Source organism: Nymphalis io, chromosome 21 (assembly GCF_905147045.1).
Source record: "Nymphalis io chromosome 21, ilAglIoxx1.1, whole genome shotgun sequence".
In the NCBI taxonomy this organism is placed as follows: Eukaryota; Metazoa; Arthropoda; class Insecta; order Lepidoptera; family Nymphalidae; genus Nymphalis; species Nymphalis io.
The window spans coordinates 2685157-2701550 of NC_065908.1; the positions used below are offsets into that span (position 1 = coordinate 2685157).

The window sequence follows — 16394 nt, forward strand, 5'->3', positions numbered from 1 at the left end:
GGGGTTCAAACCCGGGCAAGCACCACTGAATTTTCATGTGCTTAATTTGCTATTATAATTCATCTCGTGCTTGACGGCGAAGGAAAACATCGTGAGGAAACCTGCATGTGTTGAATTTCACTGAAATTCTGCCACATGTGTATTCTATCAACCCGCATTGGAGTAACGTGGTGGAATAAGCTCCAAACTTTCTCCTAAAAAAGGGAGAGGAAGCCTTAGCCCAGCAGTGGGACATGCACAGACTGTTACTGTACTGAAATATCGTAAACACGAAATTGAGTTTTTTTTTGTTACGAAAAACATGCATTTTTTTTATACACATCAGTGGTACTGAATAGGGCGTAGGGTACCAAACACTTCTGCCCACCCTCCTTCGATCCGTGACCGCAAACTGGTTGCTATTGAATAACAACAGAAGACATGGCTTGACACCAGTTAACATTTTAAACATAGATATATAGGAGAACTTTAAACAACACGAACGCATTGCTCGGATAAGTTTACAATTAATGTTATTTTTACTCAAATACTCGTTGTTAGTATCAAAAGCTTTAATTTCGAAGTGATTACATACAAAGTATCAGAAAAACATCGTATCGAATAGATTAATAACATACATATTTAAAATTCCGCCCGAACGTAATATCGATAAATTAATTCCCTAGTTTAATTAAAATGTCCCGGCATTAGCTTACAAAAGCCATTAGCGCGATCGAGTCATTTGTCATAAGGCACAGCCTATAATTAGATTCGATCATATCATCGTGATTGTAAACTGAACTCTCAATATGGACGTAGACATAACACGATGAATCAATTTGTATTAGAATAAATATATAGTTTATATTCATAGTAAACGTACTATAATAACAAGCGTTACTTATTATTATTGTCAATGCTATATATATACATCTATGGAAAACTATAAATTAATAAACGTTCGAAAGGTATGATATATATATGTATATATGTCATTGACAAATAAATTGATTACCAGTTTAAATGAAGAGACGAAACCGAAATCAATCAAAAATACGTACTTTGTTCAAGTAAGCTCTGACAATCCTTGATTCTTTCTTTCTACAGTTTACAAGAATTGACCCAGAGTCTGATATCTCACTAAGCCGAGATGGCCTATGGCTTAATAAATAATAGTAATTAATAATAATACGCGTGAATCTTAACCGATGATCATGGGTTTAAGCTCGGGCAAGCACCACTGAATTTTCATGTGCTTAATTTGTGTAATGAGGGAAATGTTTTTTATTTAGTTATAGAAATAGTAAAAACCTTTTGATTTTCTATGGTTATATGATGAAAGTATCAGATGGTCGTTGTTATTCATAATCCTTAAGAGCAAAAATACTTTTCGTAATTCATGTTTTATTATTCCTAATAGTAATCCATTTAAGGTATTACTCATTACCCAGTTTTCAATTCTCTGCTTAAAGAATGCGTTTGTGCAATCGCGGAAATTGTTCGTTTTGATTGCTCTATGTCGCTAGAATACCTAATATTGCGATACAGTTGGGTGACGGTGTAACGGGAAAGTTTGTTTTGTTAGAAATATTTATCTTACGATACGATATCATTGCGTCCGCCCTTGACCGGAGAAAGTAGACATTTTATAAACTAATAACTATAGATCCTTAACGAAATAATTACCGTGTAAATAAAATGTTTTGTGTGTTATTATATTTTGAAATGTCCTGTCAATGACCTTCCGTTTAAATATGTTGATAATAAATAAAGTTTAAATAGTAAATTTTATCTACTGTTCATTAAAGGGTCTCCATTGCGAGGTATTATATTTAAGGACTGTTATGTTTGCTGTTAAAAATCGCTTGCTATTAGGATCCTTTACATTTTCAAAGAGAGATTTAAATTGCTTTTCCGTTCTAACTGACGTCATGACGTGTTTAAAATAATTGCTATGCAATAATATTGTATACTAGATTTTCTTCCGCGAGTTTGGCAAGTGGTATAGGATATATCCTTGGGGTTTCAAGCTTGCTTCATTCAAAATTTTATCAAAAACGGTTTAGCCGTGAAAGCGTAACAGACATAGTCACTTTCCCGTTTATAATATTAGTATAAATAAAGGAAACGGTTATGTTATGTTGTCTAACGATAAATTTACCTAAATGTAGACACTATAAATATCCAAGGCACATTAACACATATCCGCTAAGATCACGATTTCAAGACATTCAGATATTCGCTGAGTCATAAGCACCCTTTCAAAGTAATGCTCGGTTCAAGGTGCGTTCCTTTGAAAGGTCAGGACAGATAATAATTATGTCAATGCGGAAATATCCGGAAAGATTCTAATAAGCGGAAGTTTTTTTCAATGTTGTAGGACACTGATGGATATGTCACGACTTGTTCATTGTCACATGTTATTCGTTAGGGTAATTAGTTATTGTAGAGTTATTCTATGAAGAAAGATAAAAAAAACGATGTGAAATTCATCCTAGAAAACACGTTTGAAGTGTCGGAATATTCTATACGACATTCGATATTCTATCGCATGGGTCGATAAGAACAAAAGTGTATTTTTGGATAAGGAATGATGAGTGGTATATACCACTATATATAGATGGTACAATTTAAAGGATACGCATCAAAATAACGTATCACCGTAAGTCGATTTACGACACTTGACGAGTGAGATATTAAAATGAGTTCTTAGAATTGCATTGTTGTTGTGTATTTTTTTTTGTGTTATAGGTAGACGGTCGGGCAATTGCGCCACCTGATGGTAAGTGGTCACCACCGGCCAATAGACATTGGAAATATTAACTTTTGGATTACTCGCCCTCACTCACTCAAACGGGGAACGCAACATTCCTACGTGTAATCATTATTTTGTTCTAAATTCAATTTATTTTAAATAATTAAATGAGTGTTTCATCAATCTCAATATATAACAGATAAAAAATACGTAATTTTTTAAATTAAACTTTACTTTTAATCCTTTCTGTTTCCTGTATAGGACATAGTAATCTATTTTATTAAAGTAAATCTCACGATATGATTACACGATATATTATTTAGAGTTTAATGTAATGTTAAAATTACATGTCCGCATTATTTAGCGTACGCTCTCGTCTAAAGGATTAACAATCGTGATCACCACCACCGTTCGTAAAGTAAATTCGAAGCAGAAAAGGTTAATTATATTACATTCTTTGAATATCTAGACATTGTATTTGTTGTTTTATACACTTGATTATACTTGCTATTCGTCATGTAAAGGGCCATGAAATATTTAATAATTAAAATGAAAAGTCAATTTATGACTCGTATTAAAGAGTTCCTCTCGATGGTACTAAATAATTGTATTCTTTTTTAGTTACATCCAAAATATGTATATAATAGTAAAAAAAAACAACCAAGTAATTTTAAAATTAAAGTTTCCATATTACTTAAAAATTAATATAGAAATTGTCTCTCTTTCTCTCTCCTATGGGTATAAGCAAGGTTAGGCTTATTCCACTACGCTGCTGCTCTAAAGCAGCTTAGTGGATAAACATATAGCGGAAATCTATCCAATATATTATGCAGGCTTATTATGCAGGCAAATTAAGCTCAGGAAACTCAAAAATCGTACTGGCTATGATATGAACAAAGAGCTTTATTCATTTGAACATCTCGGCTAGGCCGTTGTTACTGACCGAGTCCAAATGATGACCGAGTCAAAATGGTCCACTGCTGGTCAAAGGCCTCTCTTGTAGATAAGGTTCGGAGTAAATTTTTGTTTAAACCAAATATTCCTACGATTTCGTTTCAACGATGTGAACGTACCTCGTTTCAATTAACACAAACGATATTTATGAAAGCGATTCGTAATCGAGTCGTTATTAACAAAAGAATAGTATCGTTGTCCGCAGGTGGTCTGATTTCGTCATTGTGAATGCTTATCATTAATCTCATAATCTTAATGATTATACGATGTTAAGAAGTAAATGTCTTAAAACATTTTATTTAAGATCAAATAATGAGATTTGATTGCTTCATCGAGTGGTATTTGAACTAAACGCAATCAAAAATATAGATAAGATTTTTTTAAATATTTTCTCGTGAAGTATTAATTTTATATTTGTTGTTTAATTGATTCTAAAATAATTATGTTATTAGCTTTTTATTTAAAGCCGAGATGGCCCAGTGGTAAGAACGCGTGAATCTTAACCGATGATCGTGGGTTCAAACCCGGGCAAGCACCACTGAATTTTCATGTGCTTAATTTGTGATTATAATTCATCTCGTGCTTTACGGTGAAGGAAAAACATCGTGAGGAAACCTGCATGTGTCTAATTTCACTGAAGTTCTGCCACATGTGTATTTCACCAACCCGCATTGGAGCAGCGTGGTGGAATAAGCTCCAAACCTTCTCCTCAAAAAGAGGAGAGGAGGCCTTTAGCCCAGCAGTGGGACATTCACAGGCTGTTACGGTTACGGTAGCTTTTTATTACTAACTTTATTATTAGTTTGATCTTACGAATATTCTATTTATATGTCAGTGATACGATATATTCAAAAAATATATTTTATTCAAAACAATGTTTTTTTTTTATTATATTTTTTTTAATTGGTGTTTTTTGTAAAAATAGAACTGGTAGTTTCTTTATCCAAACTAATATGAAAAAAGTCAATTTTGCATTAATAATAACTACTTAGATTTTCAAGTATTTCAATTCCAAATAAAACATTATATAAGACGCATTCAATTGACTATTATTGAGTCGTGTTATGACATCATTTGTAACATTTAAGATGGTCGTTGAATGCATAGGGCAGGTGTAGTCCGTATCGAATAATTAATTTGTATCGGCGCGTGCGCATGTCGCAATCCATCGAGCGTGATGAACGCAAAATAAAGTCATCAATTTGCTGATAAAAGCGGTCTCATATGCCCGAACGTGCTTCTTGCGTAAGGTTATCTGATAGATATCTAGGGCATGTGTATCAGTCAGTACTTTTTTTTTGACTCGCCGTTGCAGTTGAAAAACAAAGGTCAGTCGATGCTTTGAATATAAACTCGATACTGTTGCTACTGCTCCCTAAATCCGACAACGATTGAATGGAAGCATACTCCGTAAAATAATATAATTACTATAGTATATATTATATCACTTGCACTTCCTTAAAAGCAGGTAGTTACATGATTGAGACAAAAACGCAACCTTACATAATGCCGAGCTATATACCTACTGCTATTCGCGTCTTGATGAGAAAATTCAAAGAAGCCTAGCAGACAGAGAAAGATGACGTTTTATTGGCCGTTGTATTAAAGGGGCAATAGTCATTTTTGTCACCGGCGAGCTGAAATGTCTTTTTTCTATAAAATTTATTGTTTGCAGATGGTAGAAATCTATATAAATCACTCATATAGTCATTACAAGTTGAGCTTTAAGGCTTATTTGGTACGAATGCGCGCCACACGTCAGTGTCGTTTTATTTACCACTTCGTTTTCAATTGCAAAACATTGAAATACTTGAAAAGTAAACCATTTGCCACAATCGTCGCACTCTGAAGCTTTAAAAACAATACAATTACAAATGTCTTTATTAAAAAAGCTTGTAAAAGTGTTATGTGTGACACGTTATATGTAACACAAGATAGGTTAGTTTTCAGTTTCAATTTTATTTATAAATAAAATAAATTAATCTCGATTTCGTAACAACCTGTGAATGTCCCACTTCTGGGCTAAGGCCTCCTCTCCCTTTTTGAGGAGAAGGTTTGGAGCTTATTCCACCACGCTGTTCCAATGCGGGTTGGTGGAATACAGATGTAACAGAATTTCGGTGAAATTAGACACATGCAGGTTTCCACACAATGTTTTTCTTCACCGTAAAGCACGAGATGAAATATAATCACAAATTAAGCACATGAAAATTCAGTGGTGCTTGCCCAGGTTTTGAACCCACGATCATCGATTAAGTTTCACGCGTTCTTACCACTGGGCCATCTCGGCTCCCTCTCGGCATCTCGATTTAAATTGAAATATTTTAGAAATCGTTCGTGTTTACTCCAAAATGGCCTGTCTATTCGCATAGTAAACGGGAAACCTGACAGAGCAAGAACTAGTTTGGTCTAGTTTCGATGTTGCGACAGTAGGGCGTTGTCAGGGCTACTATTGTATATGAAATTCTGATCGGGCTGCGCGCGTTTAATAATATCCGAGCGACTTTTGGGCCTTTGTACTTGTTTAGTATTTTAGAACGACCATTGCTTGCGAATGCCTTATTGCGAAATTGCTGCCTGCACCTGTTTCTCGAAACGTCAGTCTAATCCGAATGTCTAGAGAATAATTTTTCAAGTCGTATAGTAACTCCCTACTTTATAACTAATTTTTGAATGGGATCGAATTAATTTTATTTTAATCTGAGTAGAGTCCGCGTGACGTATTAATAAAGAAGAATAAAATATTTAGATACTTACTCCACCAAGTTCCTCTATTCGAGATTGTGGATTTCAGAGGATTGCCGATACCTGTGTGTCGTTACGATGTTTTCCAATACCATGCCACACGAAATGAGCATATACATAAACCGCAAAATAAGCACATAAAAACTTCTCTTTCTGGAACGTTCTCTTTTCAACCCGCGAACGACTCATTTTGGTTCGCCAGACAAATAACAATTTGCCAATATTTTTTAATAGCCGATTTATTCAATTAAAGCGCTTTATTATTGATATTTTTTGATATAAAATATCATAAACAAAATAAGAAGGCGATAATAATAATATACACGTGTAAATAAATATTGTTTTTAAATCAAAAGGATAATTTATTTATTTGTCAATTATATTTAAGTTATGGGATCGTATTTTACTTGGATTATATTAATATGGCCAAACGAGTCTTTAATTAAACAGGTCACTATTTTTTGTTCACATTCTGTCCTTCTGCTGGATACATTATTTTTATTCTTTATCTGACTATTATTTCTTTAGTTCTGAAACTATAAGGAAGTAATCAGAACCGAAACCGATGATGATAATGTTGATGTTCCCTTGACCGATTTCGGCAACAGCGGCCAGTGTCAAGAGAGAACTAACTGATATAATAATACATATTATAGTGCCCAAGTGTGTGTGCAAACACAGGTGCATTCTCTATTTCTAAACTCTCATAATCCGAAGGGACGGCAATCCGGCACTTCCATCTTCCAGACTCCAGGCTGCTACTGAGAATCTTCGACAGAAGAACCCGATAACTTTTTATCGAAAGGTACCCGGCTCCCTCGGGAGACCGGGTTATGTGGGATTCTTAAACACTAAAACCAGTGCGATAGCCGTCTACGGCACGGATCGGAGAGGCTACGGAATCGTGTCGATATAACGCATCCGCGGTCCCTCCCGTGCTGTGCCCCTCTCGTGGCTCGGCGGAGCTTTCCTCAGGGGGCGAAGGTAATCTCACCCACCCCTTATTCCTCACTAGTGTGGACGGTAGTCCGAGGCCATTTCAGCTGCCGTCCTCTTCAGGGCCGTCTGAAATAGGACACGCAAAACCCCAACCTCTCGCATCCACTGCCCCAGGGTTACGTCCTATCTTTTAAGTCTCGGGCTTTGGGTTTGTTTACGTCTAGCTACTAGACCAACGAGGCAGTCAAATCAGTCAGAGTCAGTCAGGCTTTTAAATAATATAATATAATAACACCCGCTCTGACGCTAATAAAAGTTAACATTTATCATTAAAACATTGAAATGCATATATACGTCTTATTTTATTTGGGAACTTTATTTTAAAACTAAAATATACTTTGAGCAGTTTTGAATCATCATATAATTTCAAATTAATTTTATTGGTAATTATTCGTTTTGAAAAAAAAAAACCGGTATAATTATAGGTATTAAATAAAATAACTTAATCAATATAACATAACAATATTAAATATGCTGGTGTAAGTACCAAGTCCTCAAAAAAGAGGAGGCCTTAGCCCAGCAGTGAGACATGTACATGTTGTTACTTTAATTACTTTATATGTTCCTTAAACGGTAACATAGTTATGCTACGACAATATACGTATTTGACCCTTGCATCCGGTGCAAAGCGCGGCGCACGCCTCAAGCCAGGGCCGCGATTTCATTAGTTTTACGAAACCGGTGAATTAGAGCTGCAATTTGTGTGTGCGACGTGTCTTAGGATTAAGGCACAATGACATTACGTAATACGTCCGCTTTTATTAGTTGTCTTGCTAGTTGTCTTTATTTCATTATTTTTGACTCAAGGGGTGACACGATTTTTCGATAAAATTTATTAAAATATTCAAACACTGACATTTTTATACTTTATAATATATATCGAGTTTCTGATGTCACAAGTCTGGCTCTACATGTGCAGGACATGTGCACAAATAAATTAAATCTTTATTCCTTCATTCTCATTACCTTACGGGACGGCAAATCCGACACGACCGAAAAGAGATCATGCGCATGCCGAACGGACGTGCTTACCGAATCACAGCAGCGTTGAAAACTCCGTGCTGCTATTGAGAATGTCTAAACGGAAAAAGGCATTGACTTTTATCGACTCGGTCCGGGAATTGAACCCAGACTTACGAGATTAAAGAGATATTTTAGTTTTGTATATCTTATAATTTTAAACATAAGCGTTTTTTTTAATTCAATTTCAATGGTTTTATCGTTATGTACCCTACTACTTATCTAACTACAAACTACAATAAGAAGGTGTCGATTAGCTTGAATGCTTAACCCATCCAGAGTTTTATCATCTTCATCACCTGGATTACCAGAGCGGAGATATTCAATAGTGATAAATAAGTGGCATATTCTTAATATTGCAACGATGTTAATATTGTATTGTGTGAAATTCGGTCAAAGATATATTGAAAATAAACTAAAAGTAATTTCGTACAACTGATATAGTTTATCTATGATCTAAGGTATTGATTCAATATAATTTTTCATTTTAAAAGCACTTTCAATTTTATGTAACTCTGTAAACATTATATCGATATTGCCTAAACCAGTATGATTTCATATACGGAATTCTATTGAAGAGTCTAATGTTCCATTTCTGAATGTAATGCAATCTTCATTATTAGATTATCGCATCCGCATGTTTTTTATTATTAAATTTACTAAAACACACTTTGTTAGAATTTGTTCTGTTTTTTTTTTGGCTTTTTCTAAGGTGACACTTCCTGGAAACGATTTTTGTTTCAAAATTCGAGGAATTTTATATTGTATTGAATGATATAATTTTGTTGTTTACTAAGAATATAAATTCGAAGTCGAGATGGCCCAGTGGTAAGAACGCGTGAATCTTAACCGATGAACGTGGGTTCAAACCCGGGCAAGCACCTCTGAATTTTCATGTGCTTAATTTCTGTTATAATTCATCTCGTGCTTTTCGGTGAAGGAAAACGTCGTGAGGAAACCTGCATGTGTCTAATTTCATCGAAATTCTGCCACATGTGTATTCCACCAACCCGCATTGGAGCAGCGTGGTGGAATAAGCTCCAAACCTTCTCCTCAAAAAAGGGAGAGGAGGCCTTAGCCCAGCAGTGGGACATTAACAGGCTGTTACTATATACTATAAGAATATAAATAATAAACGGTTTTCCCGTAATACGTTATTTATGACCGTTTGTCCTACGTGTGCCTAAATTATTTTAAATAATACTAATATTTGCTGGTGGTAGGGCTTTGTGCAAGCTCGTCTGGGTAGGTACCACCCACTCATCACATATTCTACCGCAAAACAGCAATACTTGATATTGTTGTGTTCCGGTTTGAAGGATGAGTTAGCCAATGTAATTACAGGCACAAGTGACATAAAATTTTAGTTCCCAAGGTTGGTGGCGCATTGGCTATGTAAGCGATGGTTGACATTTCTAAGGGCGTTTGGTGGCCACTTACCATCAGGTGGCCCATATGCTCGTCCGCCTTTCTATTCTATAAAAAAATATTTAATGGAAGACACAAGTTAGTGTTACTATAACTATAGTTGTATTAATAAAATTCAAAGATATAGATATAAATAAATCTTTTTATAATGTAATTGGGTTAAAATCGAATGTCTGAACGTCCACAATAATTATATAGGCGGGCCGGATGCAATGCAAATCGGCAGGTGGTAGAATATTGTAGCTCAAGACAAGTCTAGTTCCTAAACAAAACGAGTATTGAGTCTTAAAATAAATCGACATTTATTGAAATGCTAAACTACAAAGGCGTTTTTGTAGTATATTATATTGTTTATATGTATACATTAGTAATAAGGACGTTGTCAGGATCAAAATATATATTTTTTTAATTTGTTTGTAGAAAATTACTTTTTACCCACTATATATATATATATATATGTCTATTTCTCCTACCTACCTATACCTTATGGAGTATACTATACCACCATTTGGAGTAGAGAAATAGACATATATATATATATATATATATATATATATATATATATATATATGTCTTATATATGTCTTATATATATATATATATATATATATATATATATGTCTATTTCTCTACTCCAAATGGTGGTTATACTTTAATAATAATTAAAATATGTTTGAATTACTAACAATTTTTGTACAAGAAATCAATAGCGAGATATCAATCATTATGTTACAAACGGACGAAATCGCTGATAACATCTCGTTTCTAATAAAAATACTCGTTAATACGTACGTGGGGTGTTATGATCTGAATCACGTTGCAAATACTCGCATTTCTCATTAAGCTATGTATCGTTACTTAAACGTGACTCGGTACCGATTTATGAACAATGGTTTACTATTTCGATTGCCGATTTCGACAGGCGTTAATCGAAAACATGACTATAAAAGTAGATTCTGCATATATACATAATTCAAAACGCATCTGTATGTTCGAATATATGTGTAAAATAGATATCTTAGTTTTTAATTTATCAAGAAGGGATGTTTTTTGATATTATACTAAACAATCATAAATCCGAAAGTAAGTTTGTTTATTTATTTGTTCGTTATTAACCCTTTCACCTCTTATAATGTCAGGGTAAAGTAAAGACATAGGGCCCTTTACACTTGCCCTCCCTCACACACGGGCTAAGCCGCGGGCGGAAAGTAGTTGGTTATAAATAATAATAATGTCCTCCAGACCGTTTTTGGCCACGGTGGCCAATCTCAAGAGAGATTAGCCAACTACGCAGGAGATATTATAGTGCACAAGTGTATTCCGTAACTCTCATAATCCGATGTGATGGCAATCCGGCACGACCGGAAAAATACCGGAAAGAGTTCAGGCGCAGAACCAACGGCATTACGTGCTTTCCGAGGCACGGGAGTGTATAGACTTCCAACTTCCAGACTCCGGGCTGCTACTGAGAATTTTCTGACAGAAAAACTCACTAACTTTTTATTGGCCCGACCTGGGAATTGAACCCGCCCCGGTCCTGGGTTTGCGGCCTTCCATGAAGCCACTAGACCAACGAAGCGGTCAATAATAATATTTAAATTCGAAAGTAATTCTGTCTGATTGTTTATTACCGCATCGCGCTCAATCGATCGTAACGAAATGTGACGTTGAGACCGGAATGAAGTCGCGGGAAACAGTTTCGCAAGTTAATATTCTAAGAAGAAATTTTCAAATTGTGAAAAGTGAAATTTTGCGCGCTACAAGAGTTATAATTTGATTTTTTTCAATTGATTGATTCAATGATAAATTTGAATGCAACGTTTTTTTATGTAGCGTTTATGTTTGCGTTGTCGCAAACATTTTTCGTTTTTTTTGGTGAACTGAGTTGCACGCGCTTTGACTTTTTGTACTTTTCAAAATAAGTGGAGTTTTTGGGTATTGTTATTCGATCGCGCGACAACATAACATCGGAGATTGTATGCTGAAACTGCGCATTTTTTATTCGTAATAATTGTGGTTTAAGATGAATTTTAGGATAAAAAATAAATACATTTTATTTAATAAAGACAAATTTGCGAATATGACACTATTGGTGGACACCACATCCCATAGACAATGGTACTATAAGTAATTGCTTATACCATTAGCCCTGTAATTATATTTGCTGACTCACCCTTCAAATTTTAATAGCAAATAGCGATACAAAACATTGCTCTTTCTGGTGAATGAGTGACTAAGTAAGTAAAATAGATTAAACTTTTTAAAAAGTATAAGAAAGTCAGTATTTTTTTATATAAATAATGTTTTTTTTATATGAATGTAGTCGTCTTTTGTTGGGATTGTCTGATTGAATAAACTATTTTGTTTTGCTTTGAAAACAGAGAAACTGTATTTGAAGTTGAGAATATTAAATCTGAATTTGATAAGAAAATACATAATTTTACCACATTAAACAACAAGTTAGCCACAGAAAAAATTATCGTCATCCTAAACATTTTAATAACATTTTATATGTTTTTTTAAATAAACATCCCAAATAAAGGACATAAACTTTACATAAATCCACCTAGTTTTCTTTTTACTATTAAATATTATGAGACTGCCTCGTTGGTCTAGTGACTTGATATAAGGCCGCAGACCCATAGGTCCTGGGTTCAATTGCCAGGTCGGGCCAATAAAAAGTTATTGGGTTTTTCTGTCAGAAAAATTCTCAGTAGCAGCCGGGAGTCTGTAAGTTGGAAGTGTGTACACGCCAGTGTGTGCACGGGAGTGCCTCGGAAAACACGTAAAGCCGTTGGTCCTGCGCCTGAACTCTTTCCGGTCGTGTCGGATTGCCGTCCCATCGGATTATGAGAGTTAGGGAATAGAGAGTGCACCTGTGTTTGCGCACACACTTGTGCACTAATAATATCTCCTGCGTAGTTGGCTAATCTCTCTTGAGTTTGGCCGCCGTGGCCGAAATCGGTCTGGAGGACATTATTATTACGAGACATTGATGCACTTTGAAGAAATATAAATAGAAGCTTCAGATGTACAATGCACTCGCCCGTTAGGTCCTGCCAGCATCTTAATGCAGGGTTGTCTGGAAGAGATCACTACTTGAGTGATAAGACCGCCCTTGCACGCATCATGTTGAGGTCCACAATTTTTTTTTATATAACATCGCTTCTCTTAAACTTTTGTTTTTCGTTTTTTTTTTACTTGTGTTTTTTTTTTTCGTTGTGAGTGTGTAATAAAGTTATTTAATAATAATATATACGAACAACAGAAGCATGGAAATAATTTTAGCTATTGTCATAAGTCGTGATATTCCGAAATTAGCAAATAGTGGTAGTTAATACCACAATGGTCAGTGACTTTAATGAAGCTTCAATCGTTCCATTGTTTTTGCAAAAACATCGGTAACGTAGCGCGTGTCGGCCGGTGCTCGTGTTTGTGTAGGTGTACCATTAAAGCGAAGGAAAAATATACATATTTTTTTAATGATTATATATTTATGAGTTTATTAGTTCATTGAATACGACTACGACATGATCTTGTTTTTTTTTGCATAGAAATATTAGTTTTATTGTTCATTCGTAAACTCTTATGAATCATGGCGATTCATATCTGCTTAGACTAGAACTAATCATATTACGTATATTAATTAGTATATTAGAGTATGAATTATATTCAGTCCTGTTAACTTAATTTCATTTAGGAAGTGCCTTAAGCGTTTCTGCAACATTTAATGTCATATGAGTGATTTTTTTTTTAACTTTAATATGACATTTAGTACGGGTGTTTTTTTAACTCGTCTGAAAATTTTACAAATAAAAAAGTATCTAGTGGTAAAATCTGGGTTTATATGACCAGTTGCAATCTATATTTGTGTAAAGCCGCCATCAGAAAGATAACTCTTGTTAACCGGCTCGCTGTCTTGCCTCTTGCACGTCATATTCGTCTTTTTTTCTTGATGTCTACTACCCATGTTTTCGATTATTGATATAGTTTCTAACTATTTTTTTATAATCGTTTAATAAAATTTCTTCACTGTCCCAAAAACACTTCCTCGTGTGCGGTGTACCATTTTTGTGTCTTTCTTCCTTATATTGTATTCTTGTTTTAGTTGGAATCTAAAGTGATCGATTAGTTGTTCCTTTTGATGAGGCTTGACAATAATCCACCCATCCACTCATCTTGCACTGAATTTAGTCATATCAAGATTATCATGTATAATCATTAAAAGTTGTTGTTTGTTATACTCCCTCTCATGCAGACAGTTCTTCCTTTTTAGGTGGGGATCTTCCACTATTGACTTGTATTTATTTTTTTGATTTTCTAACGACTTCCATTAGACGATCTTTGCATTGAGCGAATTTTCCTTGCGTGGACAGCGCGATGTTCGATTTATTTTATTTTATTTATCGATTTGTTTATTGAATTATTACTATAAGTCGATTGACGTCATTTAGTTAAAACGTGGTATATATGTATACCGTTAACAATTTTTTTAACAACGATGGCATTCTTCACTATTTTTTAATCTAATTATCGCATGAAATCATCATCGTAAACAGACAACATGTAATTATTAACATTTGATTGTTATCTATATAAGTATGTGATTACAAAAGAAAAGTACTATATGTATCATATCAGTTGTCTGGTTTCCATAGTATCCCAAACTAAACGGAGCTTCCGTTTAGTTTGGGATGATCAGATGGTGTGTGAATAATGTCCCAGGATATATTAAAGTAGTAAATAATAGTTTCAATAACAATTAATCAAAATGATTTACCTAACTTTTCATAAAAAAGTTAATGTTTATAATATTATATAAATGACTTGACTAAAACTTTAGATTTTAAAGCAGTCGCGGCCTCGTATGACAATCAAATCATAATTCCACTCGCGCGCAGAACGCTCTACTTCAATCAAAGCCGACCGGATCTGATGTCACTTATGATCACCGTTTGTAATGTACTTTTTGTACTCAACTATTTAGCGCAACGGCTAGGCTAAAGATAGTGGATGCCATTTCCGATGAGAAACATTTATTTATTCATTATTAAATTAGTTTGGTCGTGAATGTGTAAAGTTGTATTACGTGTAGAATATTGTAAGAGCGCATATAACAAGAGAATAGAAAAGTTTAATAGAGAAAGCGCGGAAAATGTGCAAAATAAAATCTTATCTAACACAAAAAGATTGCAAAGGGACACTTTTGGATCTATAACACTGTAATGGTTTCCGCTCCATTTTTTTTCCATTTATTATTAAAATAAAAAAATACGTACATAATTATATTAAATGCAATTTAAAATATCGATGAAACAAATAGACAGTTTTAAATATGTTATTTGTGTTAACGAATAATTTTAGTACTTTTACTGCACACGCTCATTACATGTACACTGACATTTTTATGTACGGCTTTTTTTTTTACAGAACTGAATAAAAATTTAATATAAAAGCAAGAAATCTCCCAAAATTAAAGAAAATTATATCATATATTTAATAAAATAAAGTAGTTTTCGATAGCTACGAATTTAGGTGGTCTAGAAAAAATAAATCAGTTTATCTTAATTAAACAGAAAAAAATAAAAACATCTTTTGGCAAGTTTCTTTTAAATAATCTTTTTTTCAGGAAATGTAACCTTTACGTAGTTTTGAATTATTTATATAAGACGTAAAGTATATGAGATACATATGAATAAAAATATAACAGATTTATACATGTGCTTCTTTTTGTTGCTTAAACGTTGTTTCATTTTAGATAGATCGATTAAACTTTAAAGAATAATAAAATATGGGGTTTTCGATTAATAATATATAATAATAATAATAATGTCCTTCAGACCGATTTGTGGCAGAAAAACCCAATAACTTTTTATTGACCCGACCTGGGAATTGAACTCAGGACCTCCGTCCGGGTCTGCTGCCATACATCAGGCCACTAGACATACATATATATTTTTTAATAAAGGTTTTACCGCTTTTAATACTTGAATTGTAAATATGTACCGTATCTACTATATTTTATGTATTCACATCATATGTTAAGATTGATATTATAAATATCATACATTTATTCTCATCACGTGTTCAATTACATCAGCGTTTATTATAACATTAAAAGATGGTCAGGTCAATAAAAAACATGAATAGCCGAAGGAGAGTGGAGTCAAATCTGGCTAAGCTTTCGAAATTACTTTCTTCGCCTCTTCTGCGGTAAAGAAGAGTGTCATGACAGAAACCTTCACGTATCCTAATGTTCTTCTGTCATATATATAGCCACTAAACCGCGCTGGAGTATTGTGGTGAAGTCAGCTCCAAGTGTTCTTCTACTCAAGGTGTTTTCTACTCAGTATCGGTCATTAATAGGATGTTACTTAATTAACACGACATTTATTTACCGTACCGACGAAGGGAATTACGCGATCGATTCGCTTCACCTTTAATATTCACAATTATCTCAATTATTTGTAATCTTTGATTGTACTCAGGATTTGTATAATGGAATGCAAATTGA

The 16394-nt window shown here is 34.1% G+C and overlaps 1 protein-coding gene across 1 annotated transcript in view; it reads left to right on the top strand.

Moving 5' to 3' along the window:
* The window catches only part of LOC126776761 (N-alpha-acetyltransferase 15, NatA auxiliary subunit), a 104681-nt gene that overhangs the window by 78002 nt on the left and 10285 nt on the right, over positions 1-16394 (top strand). The gene's annotated exons all lie outside the window — the stretch shown is intronic.